At 42.9% G+C, this 19428-nt stretch overlaps 1 protein-coding gene and 1 pseudogene across 2 annotated transcripts in view; both read right to left on the reverse strand.

Moving 5' to 3' along the window:
• The window catches only part of TMEM108 (transmembrane protein 108), a 178632-nt gene that overhangs the window by 127498 nt on the left and 31706 nt on the right, over positions 1–19428 (reverse strand). The gene's annotated exons all lie outside the window — the stretch shown is intronic.
• Positions 3978–19428, reverse strand: part of LOC117055949 — a 39977-nt pseudogene continuing 24526 nt past the window's right edge.

Below are 19428 nucleotides of genomic sequence, written 5' to 3' on the forward strand. Positions count from 1 at the left end.
GAACGACTGAACAACAACAACATGCAGGTCAGTCAGCAAGAAGAAATACTCCATGGCGATTGTATCGAACCTTGGAAAACAAAATTAATTTATGAAAGCCAGGAATAGGAAAACTGGTGTCCTGTAGTCCAGGCAATTCTGTTCCTTGATATGCCGTCACTCCCATGGACCCATGTAATTCTTTTGGCTGGCTTACCTGTACAGGCTGCCTCTACCCAAAATATATTGGATTTTTCATTTCTCTCGCCTTCTGTCGAATGAGCTCAAGGTACATACAGCGGTACCCCGGGTTACGTACTTAATCCGTTCCGGGTTACAGTACATAACCCGAAAAGGACGCAACCCGAACAATTCGTTCTGTGCATGCGCAGACCGAAAAACCCCGAAAAACCTCAAAAAACACTCTGCGCATGTGCAAATCGTGCGCACGCCGGGTTGCGCTTCCGGGTTAGCGGAGTTCATAACCCGAAAAGTATGCAACCCAGAGCGTACGTAACCCGAGGTACAACTGTACATGGTTCTCTCCCCCACTCCCATTTTCATTTTCAAAACAAACATGTGAGGTGGGTTAGACTAAGACAGTGACTTCCCCAGGGTCACCCAGGGAGATTTGTGGATGAGTGAGTAGTTGGGTATGGGTCTCCCCAGTCCTAGTCCATATCACACTGGCCCGTTATTTAAAAATGAAGTAACTTGTGACAAGACTAAAATGATTAAACTCTGTATTGATTGGCTAAAAGATCTAACTGGGATCTACAAAGAAAACAAAACAATCTTCTCATTTTTTAAAACGCAGTTACAGTTGCCCAAAATTGCCCTGGTACATGACAGCATCATTTGTTGTACAGAGCTGCAGCAGGAAAATCAGAAGGATTTAAAAACACACACACACACACACACACACACAAAAGCAAAACTAGGCCATTCTTTGCTCAAGGCATGCTCTAAAAAAAAGTAGTACATGTTTTGCGTGGAAAATTCTGTTTTAAAAACATTTCATGGCAGGGTTTCATCCCTTTTACTTGATCACTTTTCAGCATTAAGGTAGAAAATGGGGGTTATTTTCAATAGCATGCCCATTAATGAAGAGTTTGTGAAGCCCGGAACATATTTTAGCTGATCATTACCAGAATGTCTTTGCTAGCTGAGGATCAAATTAGAGCCTAAACCATTTTTTCTACCCTGGATGTTAGCAGTGAAAAGCCCGTGCCTTTTCAGATTGGTACAGCTATATCCAATAGCACCAGTCTGACACAGAACATAAGACCCACTTCAGTCTCGGTTCAGGCCTGGTTTGGAGACTGAATCAGCCTTGGTTACCCTGAGAGATTACCTTTATTAAGAGAGGGACCACAAACCCATTAATCTTAGTGGCTTCTGATGCTACTGACTATATACTCCTAGATCAAATGTGTGGGATAGGCATTGGATGCACCATATTATGGTGGTATAACTCTTACCTGCATGGCTGAGTCCATAAATTAGCACTGAGGGGTTGTTTTTCAGCCCTCTGTCACTTATGCTATAGGTAAAAAAGGGTAAAGGACCCCTGGATGGTTAAGTCCAGTCAAAGGCAACTATGGGGTGTGGCGCTCATCTCACTTCAGGCCGTGGGAGCCGGCGTTTGTCCACCTACAGCTTTCTGGGTCATGTAGCCAGCATGACTCAACAGCTACTGGCGCACGGAGGACTGTGACAAGTGCCAGAGCGCATGGAAATACAGGACGCTATTTTGTCCCCATTACTATTTAACATCTGCATGAAGTCACTGGGAGCAATCCTGAGGAGTTCTGGAGCACAGTGTCATCAGTACACACTTGACATGCAGCTTTGCTTCCCCATAAGATCTAATCAGGGGTGGATGTGCAAGACTAGACAAGACTGCTGATGAGGCAGCTCGTTGTCAGAACAGGACAGCTCTGCTAAAATGGCTGTATTGGCTACCCACATGCTACCAGGTCACGTTAAGGTTCTTGTACCCCTTACACCCCAGTCTGATCATGGAGATCATCTGGAGGAGCATCATTGGTTGTTCCCCATGTTTCACAAGCCTGACTGGCTTCAACTAGAAGTGGGACATTTTGTGTCACCAGCCCCATGCTGTGGAACACTTTTACAGCAGAGATTCAGAAGGCATCCTTGCTACTGACATCTCTAGAAGACTTTTTTCTTTTATGCTGACAGGCCTATTTCACTTTTTGCCCCCCCCCCCCAAAAAATGAGCCAATCATATTTATAATAATTTTGTATAGTTTTATGTGTCTTAAAGAAATCAGCCCTGAGTGCTCACTAGAAGGGCAGATCCTGAAGTTGAGTCTCCAGTACTTTGGCCACCTCATGAGAAGAGAAGACTCCCTGGAAAAGACCCTGATGTTGGGAAAGATGGAGGGCACAAGGAGAAGTGGATGACAGAGGATGAGATGGTTGGACAGTGTTCTCGAGGCGGCTGGCATGGGTTTGGCCAAACTGCGGGGGGCAATGAGGGATAGGGGTGCCTGGCGTGCTCTGGTCCATGGGGTCACGAAGAGTCGGACACGACTGAATGACTGAACAACAACAAGTGCAAATGTGTCTTATGTTTTATTGCATTCGTATAAACTGTTTTACACCACCCTGATATTTTATGAGTGGGCTGTGTGTGTGTGTGTGTGTGTGTGAAAATAGGATGCTGCCACATACTGAGTAAGATAATCAGGCAATCTCTTTCAGCATTGTCTACACCAGGCATCCCCAACCTGCAGCCCTCCAGATGTTTTGGCCTACAATTCCTATGATCCCTAGCTAACAGGACCAGTGGTCAGGGATGACGGGAATTGTAGTCCAAAGCATCTGGAGGGCCAAAGGTTGGGGATGCCTGGTCTACACTGACTGGCAGTGGCTCTCCAGGGTTTCAGGCAGGAGTCTCTGACAGACCTATCTGGAGGTTCTGGGGATTGAACCTGGGATCTTTTGCCTGCAAAATAGATGCTCTACCACGGAGTTATGGTCTGTAGGAGCAGGCATTGCAAAAAGCAAAAAGAAAATAAAAGCACATTTTATCAGGAATAGGATGGCAGAGGATACACACAACAGCAGTATAAAGTTCCATGTGTGCCAGCAGCTGAGATGCACAATTGGAGAGCATATATCGTGTCATCATGTCACATCTGAACTGGTTTGATTGCCAGGTTGCTAGGAGCTGGTGTTCAAGAAAATGCAGCAGAACAGTCTAAAAGGATTTCTTTTCCAAGCCAGTGACTGGAAATGACAGATGGATCACTGAAGAAATACAAACATTCCCTCGACGGCTCCCTTTACTAAAAATTAGGATGCAGCTCGAAGCAGTTACAGGCGGGAGTATGATAGTCTCACCGGAAAAACTGAGAAGGGCACAGTTTTATTATTATTATTCAGACCTTAGAGCATCATTATAGAGAACTGCTTTTGCATATCCAACTAAACAATGATACACAGAACAGGAAATAAAAGGAATTCAATGACTGTCAGCATATTCCTATCCCTTTTTACTTAGAAGCGTGTCCCACTGAGTTAATTAGGACTTACACCCTCATACATATAGTAAGGTCTGCCACCTCTGCATATTAATATTCAGTTAAAGTTAACTAACCCAAATGGCTTGCCAGCCATTTCGTATTTAATACAGTGCCCCAACTGGGGTCTTAACAGTCCCAGAAGACAACCAGCACATATCACATACTGTAAGAAATCAACAGCACAAATGCTGCTGCTTCTGTTCATGAGGACTGAACTGTCTGAAAGCCACAGTAAACGTTATGGAGTTGGACAAGGAAGGGACGGGGGTGTTCCACGTTAAAATCCCTACACAGCCACAAAGTTCACTAGGTAACTGTTAAAAAGGAACGTATTGGCTACCCATATGCTACCAGGTGTCTAAAGGTGTATAATGAAGGCGCCAGGCGAATTTCCCAGGAGAGAGCATTCCACAGACAGGGAGCCACTCATGAAGGGTGCCCTGATCATCCACAGTCAGAACATGAAACCAGGTTGCCCCGTTTTCTTTTTGATCTTGGAGTCTCCAAGGCAAAAGTCGCAGTAATTGTTGGGCAAGGCCTAACCATCCAGACCTCTCTTGGATTTCTGCTCCTCAGATTTCTGTGATGCAGGTGTGGGAAGCTGCAAGCCTTCCTTGTCTTCCCCCTCTTCCTCAGTAGGTGGAAGTGCACATAGTGGTAACTCAGCCCAGGATGGCCCTTGAAACACTTCCCATAGATATCAGAGGCATACGGTTGTCTCCCAAAATGGCTAAGGGTGCTCCCAACTCCTTTGCCTCGGCATTTTGGCATGTCTTCTTCATAGTCCTCATCATCTAATACAGGGGTGGCCAACTTCCAAGAGACTGTGATCTTCTCACAGAGTTAAAGACTAGCAGTGATCTACCCCCTTTTGGGGGTTCAGGTCAAAGTTGCTGAGTGAGTGATTTACCAGTGATCTACCACAGACGTCCAGTGATCTACCAGTAGATCACGATCTACCTGTTGGACATACCTGATCTAATAAATCATCAGGTTCCAGGTTCCTTTTCCTTGTGTGGCTATTGGCAACAGGAATCTCTCCAAGGCTGTCTTCGTCAGTATGAGGGTCGGGCAGACTGCGCTTCTCAAGAGAGTCCGTCCTCAAAAGGGCCTCCAGGCTACTGCCATCCTAAGAGATCACACCCTCTTTCTTTAGGGTCTGCTCAGTGTCCGTTTTAATGGAACGGAAGGGAAGCCTTGGATCCTCAGGAGGGAGAGTGCAACATTTTTTCCGCCCGCGCCAAGCTGGGTAGGAATAGAGCTGGCCAGATGCCAAACCTGGCCCCCTGTGCTGCTTCTGCTTGTAGCAGTTACTCTGTGCCACTCCAGTCTGTGAGTCCAGAAATGGTGATCAAATACTTCTCTCAGCACACAGTTGGGCATTGTAGTTGTGGCATTGCTCCATCGTGTCCTTATAATATTGTTCAACAAGGAGCTTCACCACATTCTGTACCACCGCTGTCAATTTTCCCCTCGCCTTTTCTTTGCCCCACTCCCAAGGGCAAGACAACCAGATGCTGGGTAGACTTCAGGCATAGGGCAAGATGCTCTGTTCCTTTAGGGAAGATCTACATTGGGAAGCTTGCCTTTGCTGACACTGCAAAGGACTTTATTCAGGCATATTTGAATGCTGCCTTGAAGGCCTAAGTGGTGAAAAGTGAGGTATAAATGTTAAGTAACTATTAAATAATGAGTGCAAGGACAAATGAATAATACTGCCTTTGTAGATAATTAAGCTTTCAAAAATGGTGACTTTGGTAGCTTTTTCTGGACTGGTGACTGTGAGACACAGTCTCCTGAATCTGATTCTAACCTTTACTGATTGTCCCCCAGCCTCCCGCTAATGAATGGACAGAACCACTAATTCCTGTTTCTTCCTGGTAATTTTAATTTGTCTCCATCAGTTGCCATGCTTTGAACCAACAAGAAAATTCACGTACAGCTTGCAAAACCAAGATTAATTGATTATGCGAAGTAAGTGTTCCTTCTGTCATTGGCAGATATAGCAGGGCTTGTATCAGAATACAGAAGCCATTAAGGGAGACGTTTTATTGAAGCTGCCACACTGCAATATTCCAGAGGGTCTTTCCTAAACTGCCATACAAAGCAAACAATAATAAAAAACCAAAAAGATTGAGAGAGAGCTCAGCTATCACTGAACAAGCATTTTGCCTATGTTGTTTTCCAATGCAATTCACATAGAACACAAAGGAAGGTGCTTGGAGAAAGGCAAACAGTCTCTCTCTCTCTCTCTCTGTGTGTGTGTGTGTGTGTCCTCTTGGTAGTTCTCAGTTGATGGACTGGTCCCTTGGAACCACATGTGGCAGTCAAGTGAAAAATACAGCAGCAATGAAGCAGCTTTAGTTTACACTAAGGATTTTATTAGCAGCTTAGCAGCCCCAGAGCTAAGCTCCGATGGAACAGACAATCTGTCTTCCTTGATGTTTCTTGGGAGCAAAGGAAACAGCAGGGGAACACATAAATCTAAGCAAGTTTCATAAATAACTGGAGCCTCAGCCATAGGTCAAAGGGAGGGGTCATCAAAAGAATCTTTTCTAAAGTAAAAACCAAGTCCAGGTATTAATCCTAATTGCACTGAATTAGACTGTCACAATCTGAGCATATGCTTGTAAACCTTTTGGGAATGGGGAAATGTCTCATATTTTGTGGTTGCTATTCACCCTGAGCCCTTGAGACAAGGCTGGCTCAAAATCAAGACCAGCCAATACAGTTCTGTATGTATGGAATTTAGGCCTGGGTGGGTCACTCTATTTCTAGTCTGTGCCAGTTTCTCAAGTGTTCAATATTAGGTCTGTTTGGGTTGAGGGCTTTCCAACAAGCAGTATAGAGCAATATGGAGTCTTGGTGGGCTGTTTAAAAAAAATTTCCTGCTAGCTACAGAATTCTACAGAATTCAAATTGCAATACAGTAACATACAACTTTAAAAACAAGCCAAAAAGAGAGAGTTAATAGTCAGTATGAATACTAATTGCAATGGATGTGCCACCTTCAACCACAAATCCACAGACAGGCCACGGACCACGTGAATGAAGGTTATGGACCACAGTTTGGGAACCCCTGATACAGAGGCATAAATCCTCAGCTCTCCCTAATCCAGGATTTTATTACCAATTGATGGTATGGAAAATCTAAAGCTCTGTAACAAAAATAAGCATGAGCCTTTGTGTGTTTTCCTTAATTCCACTGCATCTTCTTGGCATCTATTTTAATCATCAATATGTTCCAGCACACACCAGTATATCTAAGCATTGGTGGCTGGCAGATACATTGCATTGTATTGGACTTTCCTTCCTTCAATAATTTTATTAGCACATAAACAAAACCATTATGAAAATATTGGTCGTTCAAGTATGATTATACACTCCCTTAAGACGCTCTCTGGCAAGGTAGTGTAGTGTCTATGCTCTGAGTGAATTCAGTGGGAATTGAATATGCTTATTATTAGGCTGCTGTTAAGAAACAAACTACTCAGAGAATCACTTGGTTAATTAACTTAAGCACTGGGGATAATAAAAAAAGCTTCATTCAACCATTTTGAATGTACTCTTTCACGCACATCGCAACACTCTCCTCTTATTAGGGCTAAAGTTGAAGGGGGCAAAAAAATCAGTAAGTAATGGGATAGGGATGGGGAGGGAAATGGGAGCAACATGTATGATCCTTGAGGGTGCAAAGAGAGTCATGTGTTGCACAGAAGCTCTTGTGAATGTGCCACATGCTAGAAAAGAGAATGGTGGCAACAACAGTAGCACAAGGGAAAGGAAGGGAACTGTTGTATACAAACTGCACATGTAAGCAAGACGTTTGGCAAGACTCCTCCGAGATTATTTGGAAGGGCTAACTAGACGATACTTGGTTCAGACAGGGATTGATGCTTTAAGTAGCCTTCATTGGGAATGAAACCCCAGATTTGTTCCAACCCTATGATTATAAAGTCCTTGTACAGCAAGCCCTCTTAATCCATGTGCAGCTTTACACATCACTTCATGCTAGAGCTAGCACACAAAATAAAAGATCTCCTGAACAGGTTGCCCCATCCTTGTACCGGAAACCTTAATCCATTCTTACCAGTCGGTGCAGCCATAATTAAATCTGCCAGCTTTGTACTTGCCTTTGTTATGGAAAATTGCCAGGGAGATTACAATAGCCACAACACAACAACAGCAAAATTAAATTATCCATTGTTTGGGTCTCCTTTGAGCACACCCGTGCTATACTTGCCCAGACTGCAATGCAGAGAAAGAGCTTTTAGTACGATAACTTACTCCAGCGTGATGAAAGGCACTGAAGTTTCATTACACACAAACAAGCAAATCCCTGCTTAGGATTCTGTACAGTGCATTGTTCTTTGCTGCTGTCACTACTTTCCACCCCGGTGGGGTGCAGCTCCTGGCAGCTCTAAGAAGCAGACACTATAATTATTACATGTGAGTGAATAAGCAGCATTAACTGTTGAAGCATTGCCCTCAAGAGCAATGCAGGATGGCTGAACGGGTCCAGAAAAAGATGTGAAATGGTTTATTTACAGGCTTGTTGAAGTTAAGAATTTACAGCAACTCAGTGCCAAGTTGGTTGATTTAGCCTGCATCAGACAGATTGAAAACATCTGAGAACTGGTGTAGGAATGATTCAAATTGCTTTGGAAGGGGCACAACAATTTATCTCAGTAACCTCTGCACTTGAGCATAAAGGTTGGCTGCATGCTGGACTGTCCTAGCTCAGGAGAAACAAATCTGTCTATTTACCCGTGATTCTATTCTTTAAAAACAAAACAAAAAACTTCTCAAAATAGCATATTTAAATGCCTATTTTGATAAAACTGCGTTCCAACATTTGGTGAACTGCAAAATCTGATTGATGGCTAGGTCCTGATCCACACATTAGTCGGAGAGGTACAGATCAGGTCATTCTGTAGAAGAGTTCACATAGGTGAAATTCCTCAAGCTCCCCTAGTGCTAGCCTGCCCTTTCCTTTTCTCTCGCTTCCCTTTCGCTGTGTTTCTCCATTCCAGCTGGCACAAACAATGATTTATTCTGATAAGTCTTTTTCCCAGCTGGGTGGTTTTAAATTTTTCATGCAAATCCAAAGGCTGACACAGTGGTCTTGCATTGTATTTTGTGATGATAATTTCTTTTAGAGATTAAAAAGACTATCTGTGCTACATTAAAAAGCAACCTAATATGTCCACAGTGTGAATACTTCAGGAGGGCATAGCCCTGTTTCTTCCATATTGGGGTTGTTCATATATACAGCTGCCCTTGCTCAAGCCACCATGATCATGCGAAGCAGAGCAGTGCCACCCCTCAAGTGAGGGCTCCAAAGGCCACAAATGGAAATTCTGGGTCAGTGCCACTAGGTCACAAGCCCGCTAAGCAGCGAACTCTGTGTGCTGCCCAAATGCTTATACAGGGACCAGGTTCATCTGAATTTGATTTATTGGGGTGGCAGAAAGCCAGTGTAGTTTTATTTCTCCAGCAACCAAAAAGGCAGAGAAAGAAAGCCATGCTGACAAAGCTCTGGGACAGCCTTTTTAGCAAAGAATAGCTTGCTGCTATGTCAGTGCACGGTTTATTTCTAATCTAGCAATAGTTTAAATACATTTAGTGTCAGGTAGAAAGCAATGGAAACCCTTCCAAACAAGTGCATGAAGGCTGCAGCAAGCTGTATGTGGACAAGGTGCTAGCAACATGGTCACTCAGTGAACAATTGTGGTAGGGAATAGCATGGGAATCTGAATTAATCCCTTGTGGGTCTTCCAAAATGATGGCAATAAATCATCCATCCATCTACTGTACAGTGTGTGACTACTGAAACACAATTAAGGGGAAGGAAGGGAAAGAGATTGTACTCACTCAGGGCCTTTTATAGTAACACCGGCTGACTCATAGCAGGCGTGCCATTTTTGCGGGGCCATGGGAGCTGAGCCCCTCCCCCCAATTTTCACTGAGGGAGCTGGGGCCCGTCAATCTTCTACAGCCAGTTGGGCCCTCCCACAGCTGCAACTAGGGCCCATCAGGCCTCCTCCCATCACATGATTTCACACACACACACACACACAATGCAGCATGCCTGCACAGGAGAACAACTGAGAGATGAATCGCCCAACATGTAAGTCAACTGGCTTAATACCCAGCAGGTCTGTTATGTTATTTCTAACAAAGATTCTGGAGCAAGCAACCAGAGGATCTCATGCCATTGGAGGCCTTGGTTTTGACCAAGGAAGATGAATTGAGGGCTTTGGTTTCAAAGATATTAACAAAAGATGTTACAGGAAAGATTGCCATCCTTAGGGCAGTTTGGGAAAGAGATGCAGGGAAGGAAATTCAATTTGCTAGTCAAAGGGTGAAACTGCTAGAGAGTGAAACTGCTGCAATCTGTCTCCATAGCCCAGATAAAATGCCTTATAAGCAATCCAAACATGGTATTATATATACCCCCGTGAGATTAACATATATGCTAGTGTTGGAGGGGTTATGGTCAGGAGATCACTTATATTTAACTGCAGTTACAAGGCAGTGAAGTTTGGAAATAAGCAACTCAAGGAAATGAGCACTGTAAATGGACAAACAACTGTTGAAAACTGGTATTACATTCATGGTTTTACTTAAAGCGGGATGGTAGAGTATTTAAGGACTCAATTAGATTCATGATAGCTGATGAAGGTAAAGGGACCCCTGACCACTAGATCCAGTCATGGACGACTCTGGGGTTGCGGCATTCATCTCGCTTTACTGGCCGAGGGAGCCAGTGTACAGCTTCCGGGTCATGTGGCTAGCACAACTAAGCCGCTTCTGGCAAACCAGAGCAGCACACAGAAACACCGTCAACCTTCCCGCCGCAGCAGAACCTATTTATCTACTTGCACTGCGTGCTTTCGAACTGCTAGGTTGGCAGGAGCTGGGACCGAGCAACGGGAGCTCACCCCATCGCAGGGATTCGAACTGCTGATCTTTCGACTAGCAAGCCCTAGGCTCAGTGGTTTAACCCACAGCACCACCCAACTGAGGGAGAAAAAACAGGACTCCTACTTTAAATGTCTGGAACAGTAAACTTTGGGAAATCACCACTATAGAGAAGCTTAATATGAAATCCATGGTCAAGGGACAAGTGAAACAGGACGCATTTTCTCTCCTGAATGGAGTTGTTTTATTTTTCATATTAATAAGTACAAGGACACTTTGAACTCTGTATGCCACAATTCATGTGTATGCCCCTTCATGGATCACTGCCTTGTCGTGGCGAAGGGGCTTGAATTACTCAGGGAAGCTATGGACAGGTCAAGATGGACAGGTCATAGCGGAGAGTTTGGACCAAACGTGATCCACCTGGAGAAGGAACTGGCAAGCCGCTCCAGTACCCCTGCCAAGAAAACTCCATGGACAAAGACAACAGGCATATAAAAGATATGGCCAAACTGCGAGAGGCAGTGAAGGATAGGCGTGCCTGGCATGCTCTGGTCCATGGGGTCACGAAGAGTCGGACACGACTGAACGACTGAACAACAACAACAACATGCCACAATTTGGGGGGGGGGGAATGATTCAAGTGCCAGGAGAATTAACCTCAGTTGATGTTTTTCATGATGCCTTAAATCCCTTTGTTTAATGAATATGATTATTGTGAGGTTCACGTGATGGTGCTTACGAGTAACGAGGCAGGAACCCAAACAGTCTTTTGGCAGTTTTATTGTGCAAACTATTTACAGTGCAGGGCTACAAAAGCATGTCTGTCTCAGTTGCTGGCAAAATCCGGGAGTGGCCCCTTCCGGCTCCTTCCCCAGCATAAGAGCACCGGCACCCCAAATCTCCTCCTACCCGCCCCCTTGCGTTTCACCCCTCTGCGCAATTGGGGCACCGGAAATGGCGTGCTTCCCTCCTGACCAGCCGGACGAGGTGAGGTGCTGGGGCTCTCAGCAACATCCCCAAGCCCTCTCCTCTCCTGGCTGGCCCCTTCCCCTTCCTCCCCACTGGAGGTGTGGCTGCTCTTTGCGCTGGAAGAGGTGCTGCTGCTGAAAAGGCATCGGGACTCACTGTATGCTAACGGACCCTCCTTTCCCCTCAGCGGGCCAGGTGGCACTTCCCTGACAATTATGGTGATTGCTTTCTTCTGCACTGGACCCGTAATAAGAAAACAACAACATGACATGGTAGTCGTCAAGCCTTGGGGGGGGGGGGTCTGGGGTTTTATTTGTTTATATCAAAACATTTTTGAAAAAAGGGTATGAAGTATGAAAGCTGTAACAATAAAAATAAAAATATTTGTGTGTTTGTTTTTGTTGCCAAAAGTAACAGGGACAAATTTCAGAAAGAGAGATAGAGTAAACAAAAATTGCTTGGTGACTCATCACACCGACTCAAACAGAATTTCCCTGGTTCAGGAAAGCTGTACCGTAGGGTCACAATTAGGAAACTTCTCTGCCACTAACAATAAATAAAATAATAAAAACGCAGAAAATATCCACCTCTTTTGCATCATATAAATGAATCCTGTCTCCCCCTAAAACCCAGATCCATACATGGGAAGTTTTGCTGCACATTTTGGTGATCACTTGGTGGCTGAGAAGACACAGCTACTCTGCATTCTTACAGAACAATTTTTGCCACTTGCTCCCTATCCGACTGCCAGCTACGCACAAGCTTATAATACATATTTGTTATGCTGTCAAACCATCAGATGGATATGGACTGGCCATAAACTCATCACAGTATCACATGCGGCAGTTCAAACAGAATGGGCCTTTTCTGCATGCGGTGAAGTCAGCATGCTCATGGGTTCCCATTACCACCATGCACCCAATAGTCCCTGCTTTTCTGTCATAAAGTAGTTCATTGGCCGTTCTCCAAGAGAAAGCCAAGCCTGCAGATTCAGCTTAGAGAAGCAGATCATGTGTTATAGGCTATGAAAACAGCTGGCAACTAAACATGCTTACATAATATTTAGTAAAGCAATATAACATTCTCAAAGGGAAGAACTAGATTTAAAACAACACACCATGAAATTTGGAAAATCAAGACACCAAAGCAGAGGGACAAACTGATACCAACATACTATTAAAATAAGCCTGGGTGAAGCACGGTTCAAAGTGACAAATTTCTGACTTGATGATGATGATGATGATTTATTTGTACGCTGCCCATCTGACTGGGTTTTCCCAGCCACTCTGGGCGGCTTCCAGCATATATAAAAACATAGTAAAACATTAAACATTTAAAAGCTTCCCTATACAGGGCTGCCTTCAGATGTTTCCTAAATGTTATTTAATTACTCATCTCCTTAACATCTGATGGGAGGGCATTCCACAGGGTGGGTGCCACTACTGAGAAGGCTCTGTAAAAGGAAGCTGAGTTCAAAGCTTAGGGGTCACTATTGTAAAATATGTTTTAGCAGTGGCAGGCAGAAGGCTTTTCAGTAACCACTCTGAAAGAGTAGGAAGGTAGACAAGGCAGAAGGCACTCTCCCAAATATCCCAGGCCCAGGTTATAAAGGTATTTAAATGTAGGCCTAGGTACCAACACCTTGAATTGGGCCTGGGGGCAGGGCGGGGGGAACACAGGCAACTCATGGAGGTCATGCAAATAGTTTTTGTGTGTTATATGCTGCTGAATTTTGAACAACATTTTCTGAACTACATTCAAGAATAGCACCATGTAGAGTGCTTTATAGTAGTCCAATGGGGAGGTTACCAGGGCATGCACAACAGTGAAAATATCCTTTTTTCCAGGAAGGGTAGTAGGCAGATCACCCAAAACTAATAATGGTGACAATGTGTTCAAACCAAATGTGGACAATGGGTTCAAGAGCTAGATGGAAAACTTAAAAGTAATTTTCAACATGATTGAACTCTTATTTCAAATTATAAAGATGAACTTGAGAAAACTGTGGTGGCAGACCCCTAATTATACTGATGCATTTTCTTGCATTAATCTTGAATAATTCTCATTGAGAAATAAACAGTTTCAGAACATCTTATTTAAAAGGACTTTAAAAAATCTGTAATGAGATGCCCACACTTGCTTGCACCAAAGGCAGAAACCTTTAATAAAGGTCAATTAAATGGAATCCTCATATTACATATTTTGTCAATTTAATTAAGCTCTATATTCTGGTTGGTTTCTGTAAAAAAAACCAAACTCTTAAACTTTTCTGCAAAAGAAGAACATAATATTAAAGCTCTATTTCTACTTGACAACAAGAATCCAGTACTTTTATCCAGATCTTTTCATGACACCTTCATATTCTAGCAATGCTCAATCTGAATGACTCATTTGATATATACCGGTAAGCAGGCAAACAATAGCAGCATTGAGGTTTTGCAGCCTTTCAAGGCAGACAGCTTCAACCCAAGCAAACAGAACAAATGACATAATGGGGGTAAGAATTAAACTTTTCTTTGTAGGTTTTCTTATCCTACACATGCTCAGCTTCTATCAACAAGAATTTGATGGCATTATTAAAAAATCGCAGGTGCCTGCAGAAAGCAGGCTATGAATGTCTCAAGGCAGCACTTCCAGCTTTTGTAGCTGAGCCCAAATGAGCTTCTCGGCGAGGTGGTTGCATCTCTGAGCAATAAAGCTGGCAGTAGGTTTGATGTAACAAACAACAAGACTGGGAAATCTCCTAGGCAATTCATGCTTAATTTAAGAATTTGGACTGGAGGCCCAACACATCTGCGTCCTTCAATTAAGAACTATAAAGACACTATAAAGAGGCACTCTGAAGAAATGAATAAATATTCTTTTAGGAATGAATAATAGGGCTGCCTGGTGTCCTGTACCCAACATCTTGATTTCTGGGAAATCACTGGATATTGTTAGTGTCACAATAGACAGCAATTGGCAGAGCAGAAGTTTGACAAGGCCTGGAGACAGAAATTGCTACAATAATTAATGCCACCTGCAGTGCTAGATGCAAAGATGTTTTCTGAGCTTCTGAAGGGAGAGGTGCCATTTTCCAGTTGAGAACTAGTAATATTGGAGAGCCGGCATGGTGTAGTGCCCTCCTGGTGTTGTTGGGACTCCAACTCCCATCAGTCTTAGGCATTGATCAGGGTTGATAGGAGTTCTAATCTAACAGCATCTACAGGTCCAAAGATTCCTGGTTCTTCTTGCGGTGGATAGATGGCTTGTGGAGGTCTGAGTACCAATCCCTTCTCTGTGATATGAATTGCCTTAGGCAACTCACTGTCTCTCATGCTGGCCTACAGGACCATAACTATCAGTAAAGCATGCCACATTTTAAAGGCCTATTTAACTATATTCTAATTAATGAAGTTTTCTACATCCCACCTCCACACATACCTTGATGTATACACACTTGATGGAAAGTCCCAAACTATTCTAAGTACTGAATGTCAACAATTCCCAAGCTATCCTGAGCTACTCGTAGGAACAGCAGCGTACCAATAAAGAAATATACCCCTATTGGGGGCCATCTGAATCTCAGATTATCCAAGCAGGAGGCACAGCTGAATCCTCACCACTATCTGGTTATTGCTCACCTAACAATAAAATAAAACAAAAAAAGGTTCTCCTCTGATTTTATTTCCAGTCACCCTGGCCTCAAATGATTGTGGATGCTGAATGGTGGGGGATTCGTGACAGACAAAGGGAAATATTTCTTCACACATGCCATAATTAAAAAATTGAACGTGTTACCACAGAATGTGGTGATGGCCACCAAGTCATCTGGAAGTTTTTTTCCACAGCATCCTGGGGAACACACCACCTCCTCAATTTCTGCCTGTCACTTTGCTGTTAAAGGCACAGAATTCTTGGCTGGAAAAAAGGTTGCGGTCCTCCACCTATTTGCCTGTAGCCTCTGAACACAACTTCCTCTCACAAGCTGGCCTTAAGAAAAAGACTGCAAAATGGAACTGCATTGCAAAATATAAATCTTGTCTATAGCCCGACATCTTGCATGAGCTTCATGTGGAGAAAAAGTCAACAAGGTTCAGGACAACAGCTCATTAAACTTACTGGCACTGGTATACAACCTACTCGAATGAGGGACAAGAGTAGTCTGTGGTGCATAATTATTTCATTATTTATGTGAGATTGAAATGGATGTGTTTCCTAGAGTAAGCGAGGTTTTTCTATGGCTGGATTAGATAACTGTAAAGTCACAAAGGACTGTGAGGCATTTTCATTTCATTTTCATTTTAATATGAATCTACCTGGGAACTGTAACTTAAGGGTGCTAGGAACTGTAGTTCTGAAGTCAGCACCTTAACAATTACCAGGATTCTCCATGACTTTTAGTAGAAGACTAATGCTTTTACATGTGTGGTGTGGATGTAACCCTTATCTTTCACATGATTTTTTTTTAAATGAGCTGTGAGCAAAAAAAATTACCTCACTGATCAAATTTTTGGCTTGAACACTGGAATGGAGGGCAGGCAGATAAAACTGCTTTGCAGGTTGGATTCAGCCTCCAGTGAGACATCCCCTTTCTAAACTATTCCTGTCTGATGCAGGATGGAAGCAATCTGTGCCTGCTCTAGCTGATGAGCCGAATACCTCTGACAGCCAGCCTACAGAAAGATACTTCTCTTAGTTTTCTATATGGAGTCACTGCTGTAGCCAAGCTCAAGCCTTTTGCCAGCTTTGGGTTTTGAAGGCTTGCAAGGTGACGGACTAAGCCTGAAGACATGCTACTCAAGTCAGCTCCAATAACTGAAGCAGGACTATAAATAGACCATTATGTCCATTGGCAGGTTTCCATGCTAAGAAATGCAAGAGATGGTTGCGGGCAAATCAATAGGTGGCACTCTTCCCTCAGAATATCTTAACAGTGTAACACCGTGACAAAGGGATTAAGATACAAGAGGTTCCTTCCTGCCTTTGGAAATAGAATTGTTATGTTTGGTCAGGTAACCTTCTGAGCAGCTTTTCATGGGAGAACATCCCTGGCTTGATAAAAACATTAATCTACCGAAGAGGATTCATGTGAATGCAGTAACATTATTTACTTGCCACCTACGAAGGGCACATTATATGTTTCCTGTGTGAACATCCTCTTTGTGTAGAAAACTGTATGCCTATCATAAGTGTCTGAAGTGCAGTGCAAGTACTGTACCGGTATTTTTCACACTACAACTTTATGGATCAAGTAGCTGCAATACAAAGCATAGTTGTGGTAGAAAGACTTCTCAGGCTGTACTTGATGTTACACTGCCCATGCATATCCTACATGAAGAGTGCTTCTGTCTATAAAAACACTGTGTGTTTGCCAGTTGTGAATTGCCCCTCCCAAAAAAGGGCACATATTTGCAGTATGTTTGCATGTGCTCATTCATATGTATAAATGCCACCCAGTCAGATGGGCAGGATGTAAATAATATGTTGTTGTTGTTGTTGTTTAGTATTTTATTTATTGCATTCACCCTAAGATTCTGGGGCAGCAGAATTTAAGATACATCACTACTTGATTCCCACTAACAGAAGCATATACTTGTTTCCTCTCCAAATCTGGAAAGGTAAATATAGATTAAGAAAAGATGACCACATTTCAAACACCCTTGTTTCTCCACCCACATGAACAATAGTGTGCAAATTACTGCTGTCAACTCTGTATGGGGTTGTATGCCCTGGCCTACAGCTGGAATAGCATTTGTTCATCTTCAGATGGCAGCCAACTTAGCAGTACATTACCCAAACACAGCAAAATCTGCACTGGTTTTCTAATGCCTTGCAAGCATCATTTGAGATTTTAGGTGTTTACAGATTTTTACCTAGAAATTTGTTTTATTAGCTACATTGTGTCCTGATCTTTTCCAGGGCCCAATTTAAAGTGCTAGTTTTAACAAACCAAACCCTAATCAGTTTAGGACTAGATTACCTGAAATATTGCCCCCTCCTGCATATAACTTCCTGAACATTAAGATCTTTAGATGCCCTGTTCTAGGTTCACATGCTAAGCAAAGTTGAGCAGGTAGTTATCAAAAAGAGGGCCTTTTCAGTGGTGGCACCTCAGCTATTGAGAAACCTCCCCAGAGGCTTGCCTAGCACCTTGTATATGGTATTTTCAGTAACAAGTGAAGTCTTTGTGCATTTAAGTTTTATTGTTTTAAATCTGGGCTGGCAAGAATTTTGAGTTGTGCTTATTCTGTTTATTTGTGTTGACTATACAACACACACAATGCCCTGGTCATAACACAGCCTGCTGGAAGAAAAGCAGCATCACCAATCTGGGAGAGCAATATGTTTTCCTCAATAGCCTAAGCATTCATACGCTACTTTTTTCCTCATTTCATCAATCTGTTCATTGCTTGCACAAAAGATACTTCAACCAAAAAAAGAAAAAGAAAACCAAAATGAAGGATTCAGTCTAAAAGGAAAAGGGGTGGGGGTTAAAACAAACAGATATGTATGAAAAACTTCCCTTCAAGTAAAGCAAATAGCTATTTTAGCTCTTAGAAGCATTGTATTACACATTCCATCATAAGCTTGATTCACTGTGCAAAACAATCATTACTCCTTAGAGAAAGGTGCCAAGAGGTTAGCACCCAGTGGAGATAAAACCCAAGGAATGAATTTATTAGAGATCGCTCCCAGCCTGCATACTGCCACTTTATGGCATGCCTAGTGAATTACACAACAGTGCTGCATTGAACTACCAACTACTCTTTGGTGGAGTAAGTATACAATGGCGCAGTTAGGTAATTTTAGACCCTGGACCTAATGTTTCTGCAGAGTTCTTTACATAGTAACAGATACTTCACTTAACTTCCCCAAAATGTGATAAGCCAGACCTAGAGAATTGGGGGGGGGGGGGCTCCTGTTCAATTTGCTGAGTGGAGCTCTGCACTTTAGAACAAAAGTCCAGCCCTAAAAGTACCATTCAAGTATACCAAAAGAATACAGGCAACCTTGTGGCATAATCAAGAATCATAATGAAAAAGCAATGAAGCAATGTTTGTTGGTGCTGTTGTCTGCAGGGTGGCCATGTGGCGAATACAGTGCAAACAGCAGTATGGCACAGTAGTTTAATGTGAAAAGTCAAACTTCTAATATTTCTCTAAGTAAGAACACCCTTTTTAGAAAGTTATTCCTTCAATGTCATTCTACCTACAAGGTAAGGGACTTGTGTTCAGTGAATCACTCAAAGTGTTCACCGAGGCCAGTTACAAAGCATTGCCCTCACCCAGAACACTTGCACTGGATTTTTGAAACAATCAGCAAAAAGATCAAGGAAATGAGGGGTGCCTTTTGACACTGCTAAAAATGTTCATGAAATGCACTCCCCTCCCCCTTTGGGGTCAGGCTGAATTAAAACTAATTAATTAACGCAGTTAATTGAAGTACTGCAATAATTAATTCATCTAGCTTGTTGAGATTTAGAAGTTATTCTGAATATATATCTTGGTTGAAAGTGATGTTAAAGAGCTTTAACCACTGGCTTTTGTTTTTTAATAGAAACAGATGAAATCTTTGATTTGTCTCTGGAGTGCAATTTGTGAAGAAAAGCAGACATGCAGGGTTAATATCTGTGCAACTGTGGTGTCTGGTATTTAAAGAATTGATTTTGAACTATTTTTATTTGACAGCAAATTATAAGAGTGTTCTATTTATGTTACGCAACACAGTACAAAATGAACTTAAGACAAAGCACTGCTCATGTCTAAGCCTTTCACATTTAGTGATAAAAACGTAGGCCTTGATCCAGAGATCCTTACCCACACAGTAGCAGACCGAACATTACGCCTTGCCAAATGGATGGATGTCAACTTTGGGTGAGAAACAGGGAAGTTGCTAACAGTATTCTGCTCCCACCCAGGACTTTCCCAAGAGGCAACTGACAATCTGGGCAGCAGATGTGTTTTTGATTCAGCTCTTGTCAAGCTATGAGTGAACATGTCTTCAGGGATGGCTCAGT

Source organism: Lacerta agilis, chromosome 12 (genome assembly GCF_009819535.1).
Source record: "Lacerta agilis isolate rLacAgi1 chromosome 12, rLacAgi1.pri, whole genome shotgun sequence".
Taxonomy (NCBI): Eukaryota; Metazoa; Chordata; class Lepidosauria; order Squamata; family Lacertidae; genus Lacerta; species Lacerta agilis.